Raw genomic sequence first — 19,801 nt, forward strand, 5'->3', positions numbered from 1 at the left:
ACTGTGTCCGGGTTCGTGTTGTGGTCACACTGAGTCTGGGTTCTTGTTATGGTCACACCGTGTCTGGGTTCGTGTTGTGGTCACACTGTGTACGGGTTCGTGTTATGGTCACACTGTGTCTGGTTTCGTGTTGTGGTCACACTGTGTCTGGGTTCGTGTTGTGGTCACACAGTGTCCGGGTTCGTGCTATGGTCACACCGTGTCTGTGTTCATGTTGTGGTCAAACTGTGTCCGGGTTCGTGTTGTGGTCACACTGTGTTTGGGTTCGTGTTGTGGTCACACTGTGTCTGGGTTCGTGTTATGGTCACACTGTGTCCGGGTTCATGTTGTGGTCACACTGCGTCCGGTTTCGTGTAATGGTCACCCTGTGTCTGTGTTCGTGTTATGGTCATACTGTGTCTGTGTTCGTGTTGTGGTCACACTGTGTCTGGGTTCGTGTTGTGGTCACACTGTGTTCGGGTTCGTGTTATGGTCACACTGTGTCCGGGTTCGTGTTATGGTCACACTGTGTCCGGGTTCGTGTTGTGGTCACACTGTGTCCTGGTTCGTATTGAGGTCACACTGTGTCCTGGTTCGTGTTATGGTCACACTGTTTACGAGTTCGTGTATGGTCACACTGTGTCCGGATTCGTGTTATGGTCACACTGTGTCTGGGTTCGTGTTATGGTCACACTGTGTCTGGGTTCGTGTTACGGTCACACCGTGTCTGGGTTCGTGTTGTGGTCACACTGTGTCTGGGTTCGTGTTGTGGTCACACTGTGTCCGGGTTCGTGTTATGGTCACACTGTGTCCGGGTTCGTGTTGTGGTCACACTGTGTCTGGGTTCGTGTTGTGGTCACACTGTGTCTGGGTTCGTAATGAGGTCACACTGTGTTCGGGTTCGTGTTGAGGTCACACTATGTCCGGCTTCGTGTTATGGTCACACTGCGTCCGGGTTCGTGTTATGGTCACACTGTGTCTGGGTTCGTGTTGTGGTCACACTGTATCTGGGTTCGTGTTGTGGTCACACTGTGTATGGGTTCGTGTTGTGGTCACACTGTGTCTGGGTTCGTGTTATGGTCACACTGCGTCCGGGTTCGTGTTATGGTCACACTGTGTCCGAGTTCGTGTTATGGTCACACTGTGTCGGTGTTCGTGTTATGGTCACACTGTGTCCGGGTTCATGTTGTGGTCACACTGTGTCCGGTTTCGTGTTATGGTCACACTGTGTCTGTGTTCGTGTTATGGTCATACTGTGTCTGTGTTCGTGTTGTGGTCACACTGTGTCTGGGTTCGTGTTGTGGTCACACTGTGTTCGGGTTCGTGTTATGGTCACACTGTGTCCGGGTTCGTGTTATGGTCACACTGTGTCTGGGTTCGTGTTGTGGTCACACTGTGTCCTGGTTCGTATTGAGGTCACACTGTGTCCTGGTTCGTGTTATGGTCACACTGTTTACGAGTTCGTGTATGGTCACACTGTGTCCGGATTCGTGTTATGGTCACACTGTGTCTGGGTTCGTGTTATGGTCACACTGTGTCTGGGTTCGTGTTACGGTCACACCGTGTCTGGGTTCGTGTTGTGGTCACACTGTGTCTGGGTTCGTGTTGTGGTCACACTGTGTCCGGGTTCGTGTTATGGTCACACTGTGTCCGGGTTCGTGTTGTGGTCACACTGTGTCTGTGTTCGTGTTGTGGTCACACTGTGTCTGGGTTCGTAATGAGGTCACACTGTGTTCGGGTTCGTGTTGAGGTCACACTATGTCCGGGTTCGTGTTATGGTCACACTGCGTCCGGGTTCGTGTTATGGTCACACTGTGTCTGGGTTCGTGTTGTGGTCACACTGTATCTGGGTTCGTGTTGTGGTCACACTGTGTATGGGTTCGTGTTATGGTCACACTGTGTCTGGGTTCGTGTTGTGGTCACACTATCTCTGGGTTCGTGTTATGGTCACACTGTGTCCGAGTTCGTGTTATGGTCACACTGTGTCCGGGTTCGTGTTATGGTCACACTGTGTCTGGGTTCGTGGTGTGGTCACACTGTGTCTGGGTTCGTGTTGTGGTCACACTGAGTCTGGGTTCGTGTTATGGTCACACTGTGTCCGGGTTCGTGTTGTGGTCACACTGTGTCCAGGTTCGTGTTATGGTCACACCGTGTTCGGGTTCGTGTTATGCTTACACTGTGTCTGGGTTCGTGTTGTGGTCACACCGTGTTCGGGTTCGTGTTATGCTCACACTGTGTCTGGGTTCGTGTTGTGGTCACGCTGTGTCTGGGTTCGTGTTACGGTCAAACAGTGTCTGGGTTCGTGTTGTGGTCACACTGTGTCTGGGTTCGTGTTATGGTCACACCGTGTCTGGGTTCTTGTTGTGGTCACACTGTGTCCTGGTTCGTGTTGTGATCACACTGTGTCCGGTTTCGTGTTATGGTCACACTGTTTCTGGGTTCGTGTTATGGTCACACTGTGTCTGGGTTCGTGTTGTGGTCACACTGTGTCCTGGTTCGTGTTGTGGTCACACTGTGTCCGCGTTCGTGTTATGGTCACACTGTGTCCTGGTTCGTGTTGTGGTCACACTGTGTCCGGTTCGTGTTATGATCACACTGTGTCCTGGTTCGTGTTGTGGTCACACTGTGTCCGGGTTTGTGTTATGGTCACACTGTGTCTGGGTTCGTGTTGTGGTCACACTGTGTCTGGGTTCGTGTTATGGTCACACTGTGTCCGGGTTCGTGTTATGGTCAAACTGTGTCTGGGTTCGTGTTGTGGTCACACTGTGTCTGAGTTCATGTTGTGGTCACACTGTGTCTAAGTTCGTGTTGTGGTCACATTGTGTCTGTGTTCGTGTTGTGGTCACACTGTGTCTGGGTTCGTGTAATGGTCACACTGTGTCTGGGTTCGTGTTATGGTCACACTGTGTCTGGGTTCGTGTTGTGGTCACACTGTGTCTGGGTTCGTGTTATGGTCACACTTTGTCCAGTTCGTGTTATGGTCACACTGTGTCTGAGTTCGTGTTGTGGTCACACTGTGTCCGGGTTCGTGTTGTAGTCACACTGTGTCTGGGTTCGTGTTGTGGTCACACTGTGTCTGGGTTCGTGTTATGGTCACACTGTGTCCGGGTTCGTGTTATGGTCACACTGTGTCTGAGTTCGTTTTGTGGTCACACTGTGTCCGGGTTCGTGTTGTAGTCACATTGTGTCTGGGTTCGTGTTGTGGTCACACTGTGTCCGGGTTCGTGTTATGGTTACACTGTGTCGGGGTTCGTGTTGTGGTCACAGTGTGTCCGGGTTCGTGTTATGGTCACACTGTGTCTGGGTTCGTGTTGTGGTCACACTGTGTCCGGGTTCGTGTTATGGTCACACTGTGACTGAGTTCGTGTTGTGGTCACACTGTGTCCGGGTTCGTGTTATGGTCACACTATCTCTGGGTTCGTGTTGTGGTCACACTGTGTCCGGGTTCGTGTTGTGATCACACTATCTCTGGGTTTGTGTTATGGTCACACTGTGTCCGGGTTCGTGTTGTGGTCACACTGTGTCCGGGTTTGTGTTATGGTTACACTGTGTCCGGGTTCGTGTTGTGGTCACATTGTGTCTGGCTTCGTGTTGTGGTCACACTGTGTCCGGGTTCGTGTTATGATTACACAGTGTCCGGGTTCGTGTTGTGGTCACACTGTGTCCAGGTTCGTGTTATGGTCACACTGTGTCGGGGTTCGTGTTGTGGTCACACTGTGTCCGGGTTTGTGTTATGGTCACACTGTGTCTGGGTTCGTGTTGTGGTCACACTGTGTCCGGGTTCGTGTTATGGTCACACTGTGACTGAGTTCGTGTTGTGGTCACACTGTGTCCGGGTTCACGTTATGGTCACACTGTGTCCTGGTTCGTGTTATGGTTACACTGTGTCCGGGTTCGTGTTGTGGTCACACTGTGTCCAGGTTCGTGTTATGGTCACACTGTGTCGGGGTTCGTGTTGTGGTCACACTGTGTCTGGGTTCGTGTTGTGGTCACACTGTGTCTGGGTTCGTGTTATGGTCACACTGTGTCCGGGTTCGTGTTGTGGTCACACTGTGTCCAGGTTCGTGTTATGGTCACACCGTGTTCGGGTTCGTGTTATGCTTACACTGTGTCTGGGTTCGTGTTGTGGTCACACCGTGTTCGGGTTCGTGTTATGCTCACACTGTGTCTGGGTTCGTGTTGTGGTCACGCTGTGTCTGGGTTCGTGTTACGGTCAAACAGTGTCTGGGTTCGTGTTGTGGTCACACTGTGTCTGGGTTCGTGTTATGGTCACACCGTGTCTGGGTTCTTGTTGTGGTCACACTGTGTCCTGGTTCGTGTTGTGGTCACACTGTGTCCGGGTTCGTGTTATGGTCACACTGTTTCTGGGTTCGTGTTATGGTCACACTGTGTCTGGGTTCGTGTTGTGGTCACACTGTGTCCTGGTTCGTGTTGTGGTCACACTGTGTCCGCGTTCGTGTTATGGTCACACTGTGTCCTGGTTCGTGTTGTGGTCACACTGTGTCCGGTTCGTGTTATGGTCACACTGTGTCCTGGTTCGTGTTGTGGTCACACTGTGTCCGGGTTTGTGTTATGGTCACACTGTGTCTGGGTTCGTGTTGTGGTCACACTGTGTCTGGGTTCGTGTTATGGTCACACTGTGTCCGGGTTCGTGTTATGGTCAAACTGTGTCTGGGTTCGTGTTGTGGTCACACTGTGTCTGAGTTCATGTTGTGGTCACACTGTGTCTAAGTTCGTGTTGTGGTCACATTGTGTCTGGGTTCGTGTTGTGGTCACACTGTGTCTGGGTTCGTGTAATGGTCACACTGTGTCTGGGTTCGTGTTATGGTCACACTGTGTCTGGGTTCGTGTTGTGGTCACACTGTGTCTGGGTTCGTGTTATGGTCACACTTTGTCCGGTTCGTGTTATGGTCACACTGTGTCTGAGTTCGTGTTGTGGTCACACTGTGTCCGGGTTCGTGTTGTAGTCACACTGTGTCTGGGTTCGTGTTGTGGTCACACTGTGTCTGGGTTCGTGTTATGGTCACACTGTGTCCGGGTTCGTGTTATGGTCACACTGTGTCTGAGTTCGTTTTGTGGTCACACTGTGTCCGGGTTCGTGTTGTAGTCACATTGTGTCTGGGTTCGTGTTGTGGTCACACTGTGTCCGGGTTCGTGTTATGGTTACACTGTGTCGGGGTTCGTGTTGTGGTCACAGTGTGTCCGGGTTCGTGTTATGGTCACACTGTGTCTGGGTTCGTGTTGTGGTCACACTGTGTCCGGGTTCGTGTTATGGTCACACTGTGACTGAGTTCGTGTTGTGGTCACACTGTGTCCGGGTTCGTGTTATGGTCACACTATCTTTGGGTTCGTGTTGTGGTCACACTGTGTCCGGGTTCGTGTTGTGATCACACTATCTCTGGGTTTGTGTTATGGTCACACTGTGTCCGGGTTCGTGTTGTGGTCACACTGTGTCCGGGTTTGTGTTATGGTTACACTGTGTCCGGGTTCGTGTTGTGGTCACACTGTGTCCAGGTTCGTGTTATCGTCACACTGTGTCGGGGTTCGTGTTGTGGTCACACTGTGTCCGGGTTCGTGTTATGGTCACACTGTGTCTGGGTTCGTGTTGTGGTCACACTGTGTCCGGGTTCGTGTTATGGTCACACTGTGACTGAGTTCGTGTTGTGGTCACACTGTGTCCGGGTTCGTGTTATGGTCACACTATCTCTGGGTTCGTGTTGTGGTCACACTGTGTCCGGGTTCGTGTTGTGATCACACTATCTCTGGGTTTGTGTTATGGTCACACTGTGTCCGGGTTCGTGTTGTGGTCACATTGTGTCTGGGTTCGTGTTGTGGTCACACTGTGTCCAGGTTCGTGTTATGGTCACACTGTGTCGGGGTTCGTGTTGTGGTCACACTGTGTCCGGGTTCGTGTTATGGTCACACTGTGTCTGGGTTCGTGTTGTGGTCACACTGTGTCCGGGTTCGTGTTATGGTCACACTGTGACTGAGTTCGTGTTGTGGTCACACTGTGTCCGGGTTCACGTTATGGTCACACTGTGTCCTGGTTCGTGTTATGGTTACACTGTGTCCGGGTTCGTGTTGTGGTCACACTGTGTCCAGGTTCGTGTTATGGTCACACTGTGTCGGGGTTCGTGTTGTGGTCACACTGTGTCCGGGTTCGTGTTATGGTCACACTGTGTCTGGGTTCGTGTTGTGGTCACACTGTGTCCGGGTTCGTGTTATGGTCACACTGTGACTGAGTTCGTGTTGTGGTCACACTGTGTCCGGGTTCACGTTATGGTCACACTGTGTCCGGGTTCGTGTTGTGATCACACTATCTCTGGGTTTGTGTTATGGTCACACTGTGTCCGGGTTCGTGTTGTGGTCACACTGTGTCCGGGTTCGTGTTATGGTTACACTGTGTCCGGGTTCGTGTTGTGGTCACACTGTGTCCAGGTTCGTGTTATGGTCACACTGTGTCCGGGTTCGTGTTATGGTCACCCTGTGTCCAGGTTCGTTTTGTGGTCACACTATCTCTGGGTTCGTGTTGTGGTCACACTGTGTCTGGGGTCGTGTTGTGGTCACACTATCTCTGGTTCGTGTTATGGTCACACTGTGTCTGGGTTCGTGTTGTGGTCACACTTTGTCTGGGTTCGTGTTGTGGTCACACTGTGTCTGGGTTCGTGTTGAGGTCACACTGTGTCTGGGTTCATGTTGTGGGCACACTGTGTCTGGGTTCGCGTTATGGGCACACTGTGTCTGGGTTCGTGTTGTGGTCACACTGTGTCCGGTTCGTGTTATGGTTACACTGTGTCCGGGTTCGTGTTGTGGTCACACTGTGTCCTGGTTCGTATTGAGGTCACACTGTGTCCGGGTTCGTGTTATGGTCACACTGTGTCCGAGTTTGTGTTATGGTCACACTGTGTCTGGGTTCGTGTTGTGGTCACACTGTGTCTGGGTTCGCATTACGGTCACACTGTGTCTGGGTTCGTGTTGTGGTCACACTGTGTCTGGGTTCGTGTTGTGGTCACACTTTGTCCGGGTTCGTGTTATGGTCGCACTGTGTCCGGATTCGTGATGTGGTCACACTGTGTCTGGGTTCGTGTTGTGGTCACACTGTGTCTGCGTTCGTAATGAGGTCACACTTTGTCCGGGTTCGTGTTATGGTTACACTGTGTCCGGGTTCGTGTTGTGGTCACACTGTGTCCTGGTTCGTATTGAGGTCACACTGTGTCCGGGTTCGTGTTATGGTCACACTGTGTCCGAGTTTGTGTTATGGTCACACTGTGTCTGGGTTCCTGTTGTGGTCACACTGTGTCTGGGTTCGCATTACGGTCACACTGTGTCCGGGTTCGTGTTATGGTCACACCGTGTCTGTGTTCGTGTTGTGGTCACACTGTGTCCGGGTTCGTGTTGTGGTCACACCGTGTCTGGGTTCGTGTTGTGGTCACACTGTGTCTGGGTTCGTGTTATGGTCACTCTGTGTCCGGGTTCGTGTTATTGTCACACTGTGTCCGAGTTCGTGTTCTGGTCACACTGTGTCCGGGTTCGTGTTATGGTCACACTGTGTCTGTGTTCCTGTTATGGTCACACTGTGTCCAGGTTCGTGTTGTGGTCACACTGTGTTTGGGTTCGTGTTGTGGTCACACTGTGTCTGGGTTCGTGTTATGGTCACACTGTGTCCGGGTTCGTGTTATGGTCACACTGTGTCCGAGTTCGTGTTAAGGTCACACTGTGTCTGTGTTCGTGTTATGGTCACACTCTGTCCGGGTTCATGTTGTGGTCACACTGTGTCCGGGTTCGTGTTATGGTCACACTGTGTCTGTGTTCGTGTTATGGTCACACTGTGTCTGTGTTCGTGTTGTGGTCACACTGTGTCTGGGTTCGTGTTGTGGTCACACTGTGTTCGGGTTCATGTTATGGTCACACCGTGTCCGGGTTCGTGTTATGGTCACACCTTGTCTGTGTTCGTGTTGTGGTCACACTGTGTCCGGGTTCGTGTTGTGGTCACACCGTGTCTGGGTTCGTGTTGTGGTCACACTGTGTCTGGGTTCGTGTTATGGTCACTCTGTGTCCGGGTTCGTGTTATTGTCACACTGTGTCCGAGTTCGTGTTCTGGTCACACTGTGTCCGGGTTCGTGTTATGGTCACACTGTGTCTGTGTTCGTGTTGTGGTCACACTGTGTCCAGGTTCGTGTTATGGTCACACTGTGTCGGGGTTCGTGTTGTGGTCACACTGTGTCCGGGTTCGTGTTATGGTCACACTGTGTCTGGGTTCGTGTTGTGGTCACACTGTGTCCGGGTTCGTGTTATGGTCACACTGTGACTGAGTTCGTGTTGTGGTCACACTGTGTCCGGGTTCACGTTATGGTCACACTGTGTCCTGGTTCGTGTTATGGTTACACTGTATCCGGGTTCGTGTTGTGGTCACACTGTGTCCAGGTTCGTGTTATGGTCACACTGTGTCGGGGTTCGTGTTGTGGTCACACTGTGTCCGGGTTCGTGTTATGGTCACACTGTGTCTGGGTTCGTGTTGTGGTCACACTGTGTCCGGGTTCGTGTTATGGTCACACTGTGACTGAGTTCGTGTTGTGGTCACACTGTGTCCGGGTTCACGTTATGGTCACACTGTGTCCGGGTTCGTGTTGTGATCACACTATCTCTGGGTTTGTGTTATGGTCACACTGTGTCCGGGTTCGTGTTATGGTCACACTTTGTCTGGGGTCGTGTTGTGGTCACACTATCTCTGGGTTCGTGTTATGGTCACACTGTGTCCGGGTTCGTGTTATTGTCACACTGTGTCTGGGTTCGTGTTCTGGTCACACTGTGTCCGGGTTCGTGTTATGGTCACACTGTGACTGAGTTCGTGTTGTGGTCACACTGTGTCCGGGTTCACGTTATGGTCACACTGTGTCCTGGTTCGTGTTATGGTTACACTGTGTCCGGGTTCGTGTTGTGGTCACACTGTGTCCAGGTTCGTGTTATGGTCACACTATGTCGGGGTTCGTGTTGTGGTCACACTGTGTCCGGGTTCGTGTTATGCTCACACTGTGTCTGGGTTCGTGTTGTGGTCACACTGTGTCCGGGTTCATGTTATGGTCACACTGTGACTGAGTTCGTGTTGTGGTCACACTGTGTCCGGGTTCACGTTATGGTCACACTGTGTCCGGGTTCGTGTTGTGATCACACTATCTCTGGGTTTGTGTTATGGTCACACTGTGTCCGGGTTCGTGTTGTGGTCACACTGTGTCCGGGTTCGTGTTATGGTTACACTGTGTCCGGGTTCGTGTTGTGGTCACACTGTGTCCGGGTTCGTGTTATGGTCACACTGTGTCGGGGTTCGTGTTATGGTCACACTGTGTCCGGGTTCGTGTTATGGTCACCCTGTGTCCAGGTTCGTTTTGTGGTCACACTGTGTCCGGGTTCGTGTTGTGGTCACACTGTGTCTGGGGTCGTGTTGTGGTCACACTATCTCTGGGTTCGTGTTATGGTCACACTGTGTCTGGGTTCGTGTTGTGGTCACACTTTGTCTGGGTGCGTGTTGTGGTCACACTGTGTCTGGGTTCGTGTTGAGGTCACACTGTGTCTGGGTTCATGTTGTGGGCACACTGTGTCTGGGTTCGCATTACGGTCACACTGTGTCTGGGTTCGTGTTATGGTTACACTGTGTCCGGGTTCGTGTTGTGGTCACACTGTGTCCTGGTTCGTATTGAGGTCACACTGTGTCCGGGTTCGTGTTATGGTCACACTGTGTCCGAGTTTGTGTTATGGTCACACTGTGTCTGGGTTCGCATTACGGTCACACTGTGTCTGGGTTCGTGTTGTGGTCACACTGTGTCTGGGTTCGTGTTGTGGTCACACTTTGTCCGGGTTCGTGTTATGGTCACACTGTGTCCGGATTCGTGATGTGGTCACACTGTGTCTGGGTTCGTGTTGTGGTCACACTGTGTCTGCGTTCGTAATGAGGTCACACTTTGTCCGGGTTCGTGTTATGGTTACACTGTGTCCGGGTTCGTGTTGTGGTCACACTGTGTCCTGGTTTGTATTGAGGTCACACTGTGTCCGGGTTCGTGTTATGGTCACACTGTGTCCGAGTTTGTGTTATGGTCACACTGTGTCTGGGTTCGTGTTGTGGTCACACTGTGTCTGGGTTCGCATTACGGTCACACTGTGTCCGGGTTCGTGTTATGGTCACACCGTGTCTGTGTTCGTGTTGTGGTCACACTGTGTCCGGGTTCGTGTTGTGGTCACACCGTGTCTGGGTTCGTGTTGTGGTCACACTGTGTCTGGGTTCGTGTTATGGTCACTCTGTGTCCGGGTTCGTGTTATTGTCACACTGTGTCCGAGTTCGTGTTCTGGTCACACTGTGTCCGGGTTCGTGTTATGGTCACACTGTGTCTGTGTTCCTGTTATGATCACACTGTGTCCAGGTTCGTGTTATGGTCACACTGTGTCCGGGTTCGTGTTGTAGTCACACTGTGTCTGGGTTCGTGTTGTGGTCACACTGTGTCTGGGTTCGTGTTATGGTCACACTGTGTCCGGGTTCGTGTTATGGTCACACTGTGTCCGAGTTCGTGTTAAGGTCACACTGTGTCTGTGTTCGTGTTATGGTCACACTCTGTCCGGGTTCATGATGTGGTCACACTGTGTCCGGGTTCGTGTTATGGTCACACTGTGTCTGTGTTCGTGTTATGGTCACACTGTGTCTGTGTTCGTGTTGTGGTCACACTGTGTCTGGGTTCGTGTTGTGGTCACACTGTGTTCGGGTTCGTGTTATGGTCACACCGTGTCCGGGTTCGTGTTATGGTCACACCGTGTCTGTGTTCGTGTTGTGGTCACACTGTGTCCGGGTTCGTGTTGTGGTCACACCGTGTCTGGGTTCGTGTTGTGGTCACACTGTGTCTGGGTTCGTGTTATGGTCACTCTGTGTCCGGGTTCGTGTTATTGTCACACTGTGTCCGAGTTCTTTTCTGGTCACACTGTGTCCGGGTTCGTGTTATGGTCACACTGTGTCTGTGTTGCTGTTATGGTCACACTGTGTCCAGGTTCGTGTTGTGGTCACACTGTGTCTGGGTTCGTGTTGTGGTCACAATGTGTTTGGGTTCGTGTTATGGTCACACTGTGACCGGGTTCGTGTTATTATCATACTGTGTCTGGGTTCGTGGTGTGGTCACACTGTGTCTGGGTTCGTGTTGTGGTCCCACTGTGTCTGGGTTCGTGTTATGGTCACACTGTTTACGAGTTCGTGTATGGTCACACTGTGTCCGGGTTTGTGTTTTGGTCACACTGTGTCTGGGTTCGTGTTGTGGTCACACTGTGTCTGGGTTCGTGTTGTGGTCACACTTTGTCCGGGTTCGTGTTATGGTCACACTGTGTCCGGATTCGTGATGTGGTCACACTGTGTCTGGGTTCGTGTTGTGGTCACACTGTGTCTGCGTTCGTAATGAGGTCACACTTTGTCCGGGTTCGTGTTATGGTTACACTGTGTCCGGGTTCGTGTTGTGGTCACACTGTGTCCTGGTTCGTATTGAGGTCACACTGTGTCCGGGTTCGTGTTATGGTCACACTGTGTCCGAGTTTGTGTTATGGTCACACTGTGTCTGGGTTCGTGTTGTGGTCACACTGTGTCTGGGTTCGCATTACGGTCACACTGTGTCCGGGTTCGTGTTATGGTCACACCGTGTCTGTGTTCGTGTTGTGGTCACACTGTGTCCGGGTTCGTGTTGTGGTCACACCGTGTCTGGGTTCGTGTTGTGGTCACACTGTGTCTGGGTTCGTGTTATGGTCACTCTGTGTCCGGGTTCGTGTTATTGTCACACTGTGTCCGAGTTCGTGTTCTGGTCACACTGTGTCCGGGTTCGTGTTATGGTCACACTGTGTCTGTGTTCCTGTTATGATCACACTGTGTCCAGGTTCGTGTTATGGTCACACTGTGTCCGGGTTCGTGTTGTAGTCACACTGTGTCTGGGTTCGTGTTGTGGTCACACTGTGTCTGGGTTCGTGTTATGGTCACACTGTGTCCGGGTTCGTGTTATGGTCACACTGTGTCCGAGTTCGTGTTAAGGTCACACTGTGTCTGTGTTCGTGTTATGGTCACACTCTGTCCGGGTTCATGATGTGGTCACACTGTGTCCGGGTTCGTGTTATGGTCACACTGTGTCTGTGTTCGTGTTATGGTCACACTGTGTCTGTGTTCGTGTTGTGGTCACACTGTGTCTGGGTTCGTGTTGTGGTCACACTGTGTTCGGGTTCGTGTTATGGTCACACCGTGTCCGGGTTCGTGTTATGGTCACACCGTGTCTGTGTTCGTGTTGTGGTCACACTGTGTCCGGGTTCGTGTTGTGGTCACACCGTGTCTGGGTTCGTGTTGTGGTCACACTGTGTCTGGGTTCGTGTTATGGTCACTCTGTGTCCGGGTTCGTGTTATTGTCACACTGTGTCCGAGTTCTTTTCTGGTCACACTGTGTCCGGGTTCGTGTTATGGTCACACTGTGTCTGTGTTGCTGTTATGGTCACACTGTGTCCAGGTTCGTGTTGTGGTCACACTGTGTCTGGGTTCGTGTTGTGGTCACAATGTGTTTGGGTTCGTGTTATGGTCACACTGTGACCGGGTTCGTGTTATTATCATACTGTGTCTGGGTTCGTGGTGTGGTCACACTGTGTCTGGGTTCGTGTTGTGGTCCCACTGTGTCTGGGTTCGTGTTATGGTCACACTGTTTACGAGTTCGTGTATGGTCACACTGTGTCCGGATTCGTGTTATGGTCACACTGTGTCTGGGTTCGTGTTATGGTCACACTGTGTCTGGGTTCGTGTTGTGGTCACACTGTGTCCGGGTTCGTGTTATGGTCACACTGTGTCCGGGTTCGTGTTGTGGTCACACTGTGTCTGGGTTCGTGTTGTGGTCACACTGTGTCTGGGTTCGTAATGAGGTCACACTGTGTTCGGGTTCGTGTTGAGGTCACACTATGTCCGGGTTCGTGTTATGGTCACACTGCGTCCGGGTTCGTGTTATAGTCACACTGTGTCTGGGTTCGTGTTGTGGTCACACTGTGTCTGGGTTCGTGTTGTGGTCACACTGTGTATGGGTTCGTGTTATGGTCACACTGTGTCTGGGTTCGTGTTGTGGTCACACTATCTCTGGGTTCGTGTTATGGTCACACTGTGTCCGAGTTCGTGTTGTGGTCACACTGTGTCCAGGTTCGTGTTATGGTCACATTGTGTCCGGGTTCGTGTTGTGGTCACACTGTGTCTGTGTTCGTGTTGTGGTCACACCGTGTTCCGGTTCGTGTTATGCTCACACTGTGTCTGGGTTCGTGTTGTGGTCCCGCTGAGTCTGGGTTCGTGTTATGGTCAAACAGTGTCTGGGTTCGTGTTGTGGTCACACTGTGTCTGGGTTCGTGTTATGGTCACACCGTGTCTGGGTTCTTGTTGTGGTCACACTGTGTCCTGGTTCGTGTTGTGGTCACACTGTGTCCGGGTTCGTGTTATGGTCATACTGTTTCTGGGTTCGTGTTATGGTCACACTGTGTCTGGGTTCGTGTTGTGGTCACACTGTGTCCTGGTTCGTGTTGTGGTCACACTGTGTCCGCGTTCGTGTTATGGTCACACTGTGTCCTGGTTCGTGTTGTGGTCACACTGTGTCCGGTTCGTGTTATGGTCACACTGTGTCCTGGTTCGTGTTGTGGTCACACTGTGTCCGGGTTTGTGTTATGGTCACACTGTGTCTGGGTTCGTGTTGTGGTCACACTGTGTCTGGGTTCGTGTTATGGTCACACTGTGTCCGGGTTCGTGTTATGATCAAACTGTGTCTGGGTTCGTGTTGTGGTCACACTGTGTCTGAGTTCATGTTGTGGTCACACTGTGTCTAAGTTCGTGTTGTGGTCACATTGTGTCTGGGTTCGTGTTGTGGTCACACTGTGTCTGGGTTCATGTAATGGTCACACTGTGTCTGGGTTCGTGTTATGGTCACACTGTGTCTGGGTTCGTGTTGTGGTCACACTGTGTCTGGGTTCGTGTTATGGTCACACTTTGTCCGGTTCGTGTTATGGTCACACTGTGTCCGGGTTCGTGTTGTAGTCACACTGTGTCTGGGTTCGTGTTGTGGTCACACTGTGTCTGGGTTCGTGTTATGGTCACACTGTGTCCGGGTTCGTGTTATGGTCACACTGTGTCTGAGTTCGTGTTGTGGTCACACTGTGTCCGGGTTCGTGTTGTAGTCACATTGTGTCTGGGTTCGTGTTGTGGTCACACTGTGTCCGGGTTCGTGTTATGGTTACACTGTGTCCGGGTTCGTGTTGTGGTCACACTGTGTCCAGGTTCGTGTTATGGTCACACTGTGTCGGGGTTCGTGTTGTGGTCACACTGTATCCGGGTTCCTGTTATGGTCACACTGTGTCTGGGTTCGTGTTGTGGTCACACTGTGTCCGGGTTCGTGTTATGGTCACACTGTGACTGAGTTCGTGTTGTGGTCACACTGTGTCCGGGTTCGTGTTATGGTCACACTATCTCTGGGTTCGTGTTGTGGTCACACTGTGTCCGGGTTCGTGTTGTGATCACACTATCTCTGGGTTTGTGTTATGGTCACACTGTGTCCGGGTTCGTGTTGTGGTCACACTTTGTCTGGGTTCGTGTTGTGGTCACACTATCTCTGGGTTCGTGTTATGGTCACACTGTGTCTGGGTTCGTGTTGTGGTCACACTTTGTCTGGGTTCGTGTTGTGGTCACACTGTTTCTGGGTTCGTGTTGAGGTCACACTGTGTCTGGGTTCATGTTGTAGTCACACTTTGTCTGGGTTCGTGTTGTGGTCACACTGTATCTGGGTTCGTGTTGTGGTCGCACTGTGTCTGGGTTCGTGTTATGGTCACACCGTGTCTGGGTTCGTGTTGTGGTCACACTGTGTCCGGGTTCGTGTTGTAGTCACACTGTGTCTGGGTTCGTGTTGTGGTCACACTGTGTCGGGGTTCGTGTTATGGTCACACTGTTTACGAGTTCGTGTTATGGTCACACTGTGTCCGGGTTCGTTTTATGGTCACAATGTGTCTGGGATCGTGTTGTGGTCACTCTGTGTCTGGGTTCGTGTTATGGTCACACTGTGTCTGGGTTCGTGTTGTGGTCACACTGTGTCTGGGTTCGTGTTGTGGTCATACTGTGTCTGGGTTCGTGTTGTGGTCACACTGTGTCTGGGTTCGTGTTGTGGTCATACTGTGTCCGCGTTCGTGTTATGGTCACACTGTGTCCGGGTTCGTGTTGTGGTCACACTGAGTCTGGGTTCGTGTTATGGTCACACCGTGTCTGGGTTCGTGTTGTGGTCACACTGTGTCTGGGTTCGTGTTATGGTCACACCGTGTCTGGGTTCGTTTTGTGGTCACACTGTGTCTGGGTTCGTGTTGTGGTCGCACTGTGTCTGGGTTCGTGTTATGGTCACACTGTGTCCGAGTTCGTGTTATGGTCACACTGTGTCCGAGTTCGTGTTATGGTCACACTGTGTCCGGGTTCGTGTTATGGTCACACTGTGTCCGGGTTTGTGTTGTGGTCACACTGTGTCTGTGTTCGTGTTGTGGTCACACCGTGTTCGGGTTCGTGTTATGGTCACACTGTGTCCAGGTTTGTGTTATGGTCACACTGTGTCTGGGTTCGTGTTGTGGTCACACTGTGTCTGGGTTCGTGTTGTGGTCACACTGTGTCCGGGTTCGTGTTATGGTCACACTGTGTCTGGGTTCGTGTTGTGGTCACACTGTGTCTGAGTTCATGTTGTGGTCACACTGTGTCTAAGTTCGTGTTGTGGTCACATTGTGTCTGGGTTCGTGTTGTGGTCACACTGTGTCTGGGTTCGTGTAATTGTCACACTGTGTCTGGGTTCGTGTTATGGTCACACTGTGTCCGGGTTCGTGTTATGGTCACACTGTGTCTGAGTTCGTGTTGTGGTCACACTGTGTCCGGGTTCGTGTTGTAGTCACATTGTGTCTGGGTTCGTGTTGTGGTCACACTGTGTCCGGGTTCGTGTTATGGTTACACTGTGTCCGGGTTCGTGTTGTGGTCACACTGTGTCCAGGTTCGTGTTGTGGTCACACTGTGTCGGGGTTCGTGTTGTGGTCACACTGTGTCCGGGTTCGTGTTATGGTCACACTGTGTCTGGGTTCGTGTTGTGGTCACACTGTGTCCGGGTTCACGTTATGGTCACACTGTGTCCGGGTTCGTGTTGTGATCACACTATCTCTGGGTTTGTGTTATGGTCACACTGTGTCCGGGTTCGTGTTGTGGTCACACTTTGTCTGGGTTCGTGTTGTGGTCACACTATCTCTGGGTTCGTGTTATGGTCACACTGTGTCTGGGTTCGTGTTGTGGTCACACTTTGTCTGGGTTCGTGTTGTGGTCACACTGTATCTGGGTTCGTGTTGAGTTCACACTGTGTCTGGGTTCGTGTTGTGGTCACACTGTGTCTGGGTTCATGTTGTAGTCACACTTTGTCTGGGTTCGTGTTGTGGTCACACTGTATCTGGGTTCGTGTTGTGGTCGCACTGTGTCTGGGTTCGTGCTATGGTCACACTGTGTCTGGGTTCGTGTTATGGTCACACCGTGTCTGGGTTCGTGTTGTGGTCACACTGTGTCCGGGTTCGTGTTGTAGTCACACTGTGTCTGGGTTCGTGTTGTGGTCACACTGTGTCCGGGTTCGTGTTATGGTTACACTGTGTCCGGGTTCGTGTTGTGGTCACACTGTGTCCAGGTTCGTGTTATGGTCACACTGTGTCGGGGTTCGTGTTATGGTCACACTGTGTCCGGGTTCGTGTTATGGTCACCCTGTGTCCGGGTTCGTTTTGTGGTCACACTATCTCTGGGTTCGTGTTGTGGTCACACTGTGTCTGGGGTCGTGTTGTGGTCACACTATCTCTGGGTTTGTGTTATGGTCACACTGTGTCTGGGTTCGTGTTGTGGTTACACTTTGTCTGGGTTCGTGTTGTGGTCACACTGTATCTGGGTTCGTGTTGAGGTCACACTGTGTCTGGGTTCGTGTTGTGGTCACACTGTGTCTGGGTTCATGTTGTAGTCACACTTTGTCTGGGTTCGTGTTATGGTCACACCGTGTCTGGGTTCGTGTTGTGGTCACACTGTGTCCGGGTTCGTGTTGTAGTCACACTGCGTCTGGGTTCGTGTTGTGGTCACACTGTGTCCGGGTTCGTGTTATGGTTACACTGTGTCCGGATTCGTGTTGTGGTCACACTGTGTCCAGGTTCGTGTTATGGTCACACTGTGTCGGGGTTCGTGTTATGGCCACACTGTATCCGGGTTCGTGTTATGGTCACCCTGTGTCCGGGTTCGTTTTGTGGTCACACTATCTCTGGTTTCGTGTTGTGGTCACACTTTGTCTGGGTTCGTGTTGTGGTCACACTATCTCTGGGTTCATGTTATGGTCACACTGTGTCTGGGTTCGTGTTGTGGTCATACTTTGTCTGGGATCGTGTTGTGCTCACACTGTGTCTGGGTTCGTGTTGAGCTCACACTGTGTCTGGGTTCGTGTTGTGGTCACACTGTGTCCGGTTCGTGTTATGGTCACACAGTGCCCGAGTTTGTGTTATGGTCACACTGTGTCTGGGTTCATGTTATGCTCACACTGTGTCTGGGTTCGTGTTGTGGTCACACTGTGTCTGGGTTCGTGTTGTGGTCACACTGTGTCTGGGTTCATGTTGTGAAACATAGTAACATAGAAACATAGAAAATAGGTGCAGGAGTAGGCCATTCGACTCTTCGAGCCTGCACCGCCATTAAATGAGTTCATGGCTGAACATGCAACTTCAGTACCCTATTCCTGCTTTCACGCCATACCCCTTGATCCCCCGAGTAGTAAGGACTTCATCTAACTCCCTTTTGAATTTATTTAGTGAATTGGCCTCAACTACTTTCTGTGGTAGAGAATTCCACAGGTTCACCACTCTCTGGGTGAAGAAGTTTCTCCTCATCTCGGTCCTAAATGGCTTAACCCTTATCCTTCGACTGTGACCCCTGCTTCTGGACTTCCCCAACATTGGGAACATTCTTCCTGCATCTAACCTGTCTAAACCCGTCAGAATTTTAAATGTTTCTATGAGATCCCCTCTCATTCTTCTGAACTCCAGTGAATACAAGCCCAGTTGATCCAGTCTTTCTTGATAGGTCAATCTCGCCATCCCGGGAATTAGTCTGGTGAACCTTCGCTGCACTCCCTCAATAGCAAGAATATCCTTCCTTAGATTAGGAGACCAAAACTGAACACAATACTCCAGGTGTGGCCTCACCAAGGCCCTGTACAACTGTAGCACTGTGTCTGGGTTCGTGTTGTGGTCACACTGTGTCCGGTTTCGTGTTATGGTCACACTGTGTCCGGTTTCGTGTTATGGTCACACTGTGTCCGGGTTTGTGTTTTGGTCACACTGTGTCTGGGTTCGTGTTGTGGTCACACTGTGTCCGGGTTCGTGTTGTGGTCACACTGTGTCCGGGTTCGTGTTATGGTCACACTGTGTCCGGGTTCGTGTTATGGTCACACTGTGTCCGGCTTTGTGTTTTGGTCACACTGTGTCTGGGTTCGTGTTATGGTCACACCGTGTCTGGGTTCGTGTTATGGTCACACCGTGTCTGGGATCGTGTTGTGGTCACACTGTGTCTGGGTTCGTGTTGTGGTCACACTGTATCCGGGTTTGTGTTCTGTCACACTGTGTCTGGGTTCATGTTGTGGTCACACAGTGTCTGGGTTCGTGTTATGGTCACACTGTGTCCGGGTTCGTGTTGTTGTCACACTGTGTCTGGGTTCGTGTTATGCTCACACTGTGTCTGGGTTCGTGTTGTAGTCACACTGTGTCTGGGTTTGTGTTTTGGTCATACTGTGTCTCGGTTCGTGTTATGGTCACACTGTGTTCGGGTTCGTGTTACGGTCACACTGTGTCCGGGTTCGTGTTATGGTCACACTGTATCTGGGTTCGTATGGTGGTCACACTGTGTCTTGGTTCGTATTGTGGTCACACTGTGTCTGGATTCGTGTTGTGGTCACACTGTGTCCGGTTTCGTGTTATGGTCACACTGTGTCCGGTTTCGTGTTATGGTCACACTGTGTCCGGGTTTGTGTTTTGGTCACACTGTGTCTGGGTTCGTGTTGTGGTCACACTGTGTCCGGGTTCGTGTTGTGGTCACACTGTGTCCAGGTTCGTGTTATGGTCACACTGTGTCCGGGTTCGTGTTGTAGTCACACTGTGTCTGGGTTCGTGTTGTGGTCACACTGTGTCCGGTTTCGTGTTATGGTCACACTGTGTCCGGTTTCGTGTTATGGTCACACTGTGTCCGGGTTTGTGTTTTGGTCACACTGTGTCTGGGTTCGTGTTGTGGTCACACTGTGTCCGGGTTCGTGTTGTGGTCACACTGTGTCCGGGTTCGTGTTATGGTCACACTGTGTCCGGGTTCGTGTTATGGTCACACTGTGTCCGGCTTTGTGTTTTGGTCACACTGTGTCTGGGTTCGTGTTATGGTCACACCGTGTCTGGGTTCGTGTTATGGTCACACCGTGTCTGGGATCGTGTTGTGGTCACACTGTGTCTGGGTTCGTGTTGTGGTCACACTGTATCCGGGTTTGTGTTCTGTCACACTGTGTCTGGGTTCATGTTGTGGTCACACAGTGTCTGGGTTCGTGTTATGGTCACACTGTGTCCGGGTTCGTGTTGTTGTCACACTGTGTCTGGGTTCGTGTTATGCTCACACTGTGTCTGGGTTCGTGTTGTAGTCACACTGTGTCTGGGTTTGTGTTTTGGTCATACTGTGTCTCGGTTCGTGTTATGGTCACACTGTGTTCGGGTTCGTGTTACGGTCACACTGTGTCCG

The sequence above is a fragment of the Pristiophorus japonicus genome, chromosome 17 (genome assembly GCF_044704955.1).
Source record: "Pristiophorus japonicus isolate sPriJap1 chromosome 17, sPriJap1.hap1, whole genome shotgun sequence".
Classification (NCBI taxonomy): Eukaryota; Metazoa; Chordata; class Chondrichthyes; family Pristiophoridae; genus Pristiophorus; species Pristiophorus japonicus.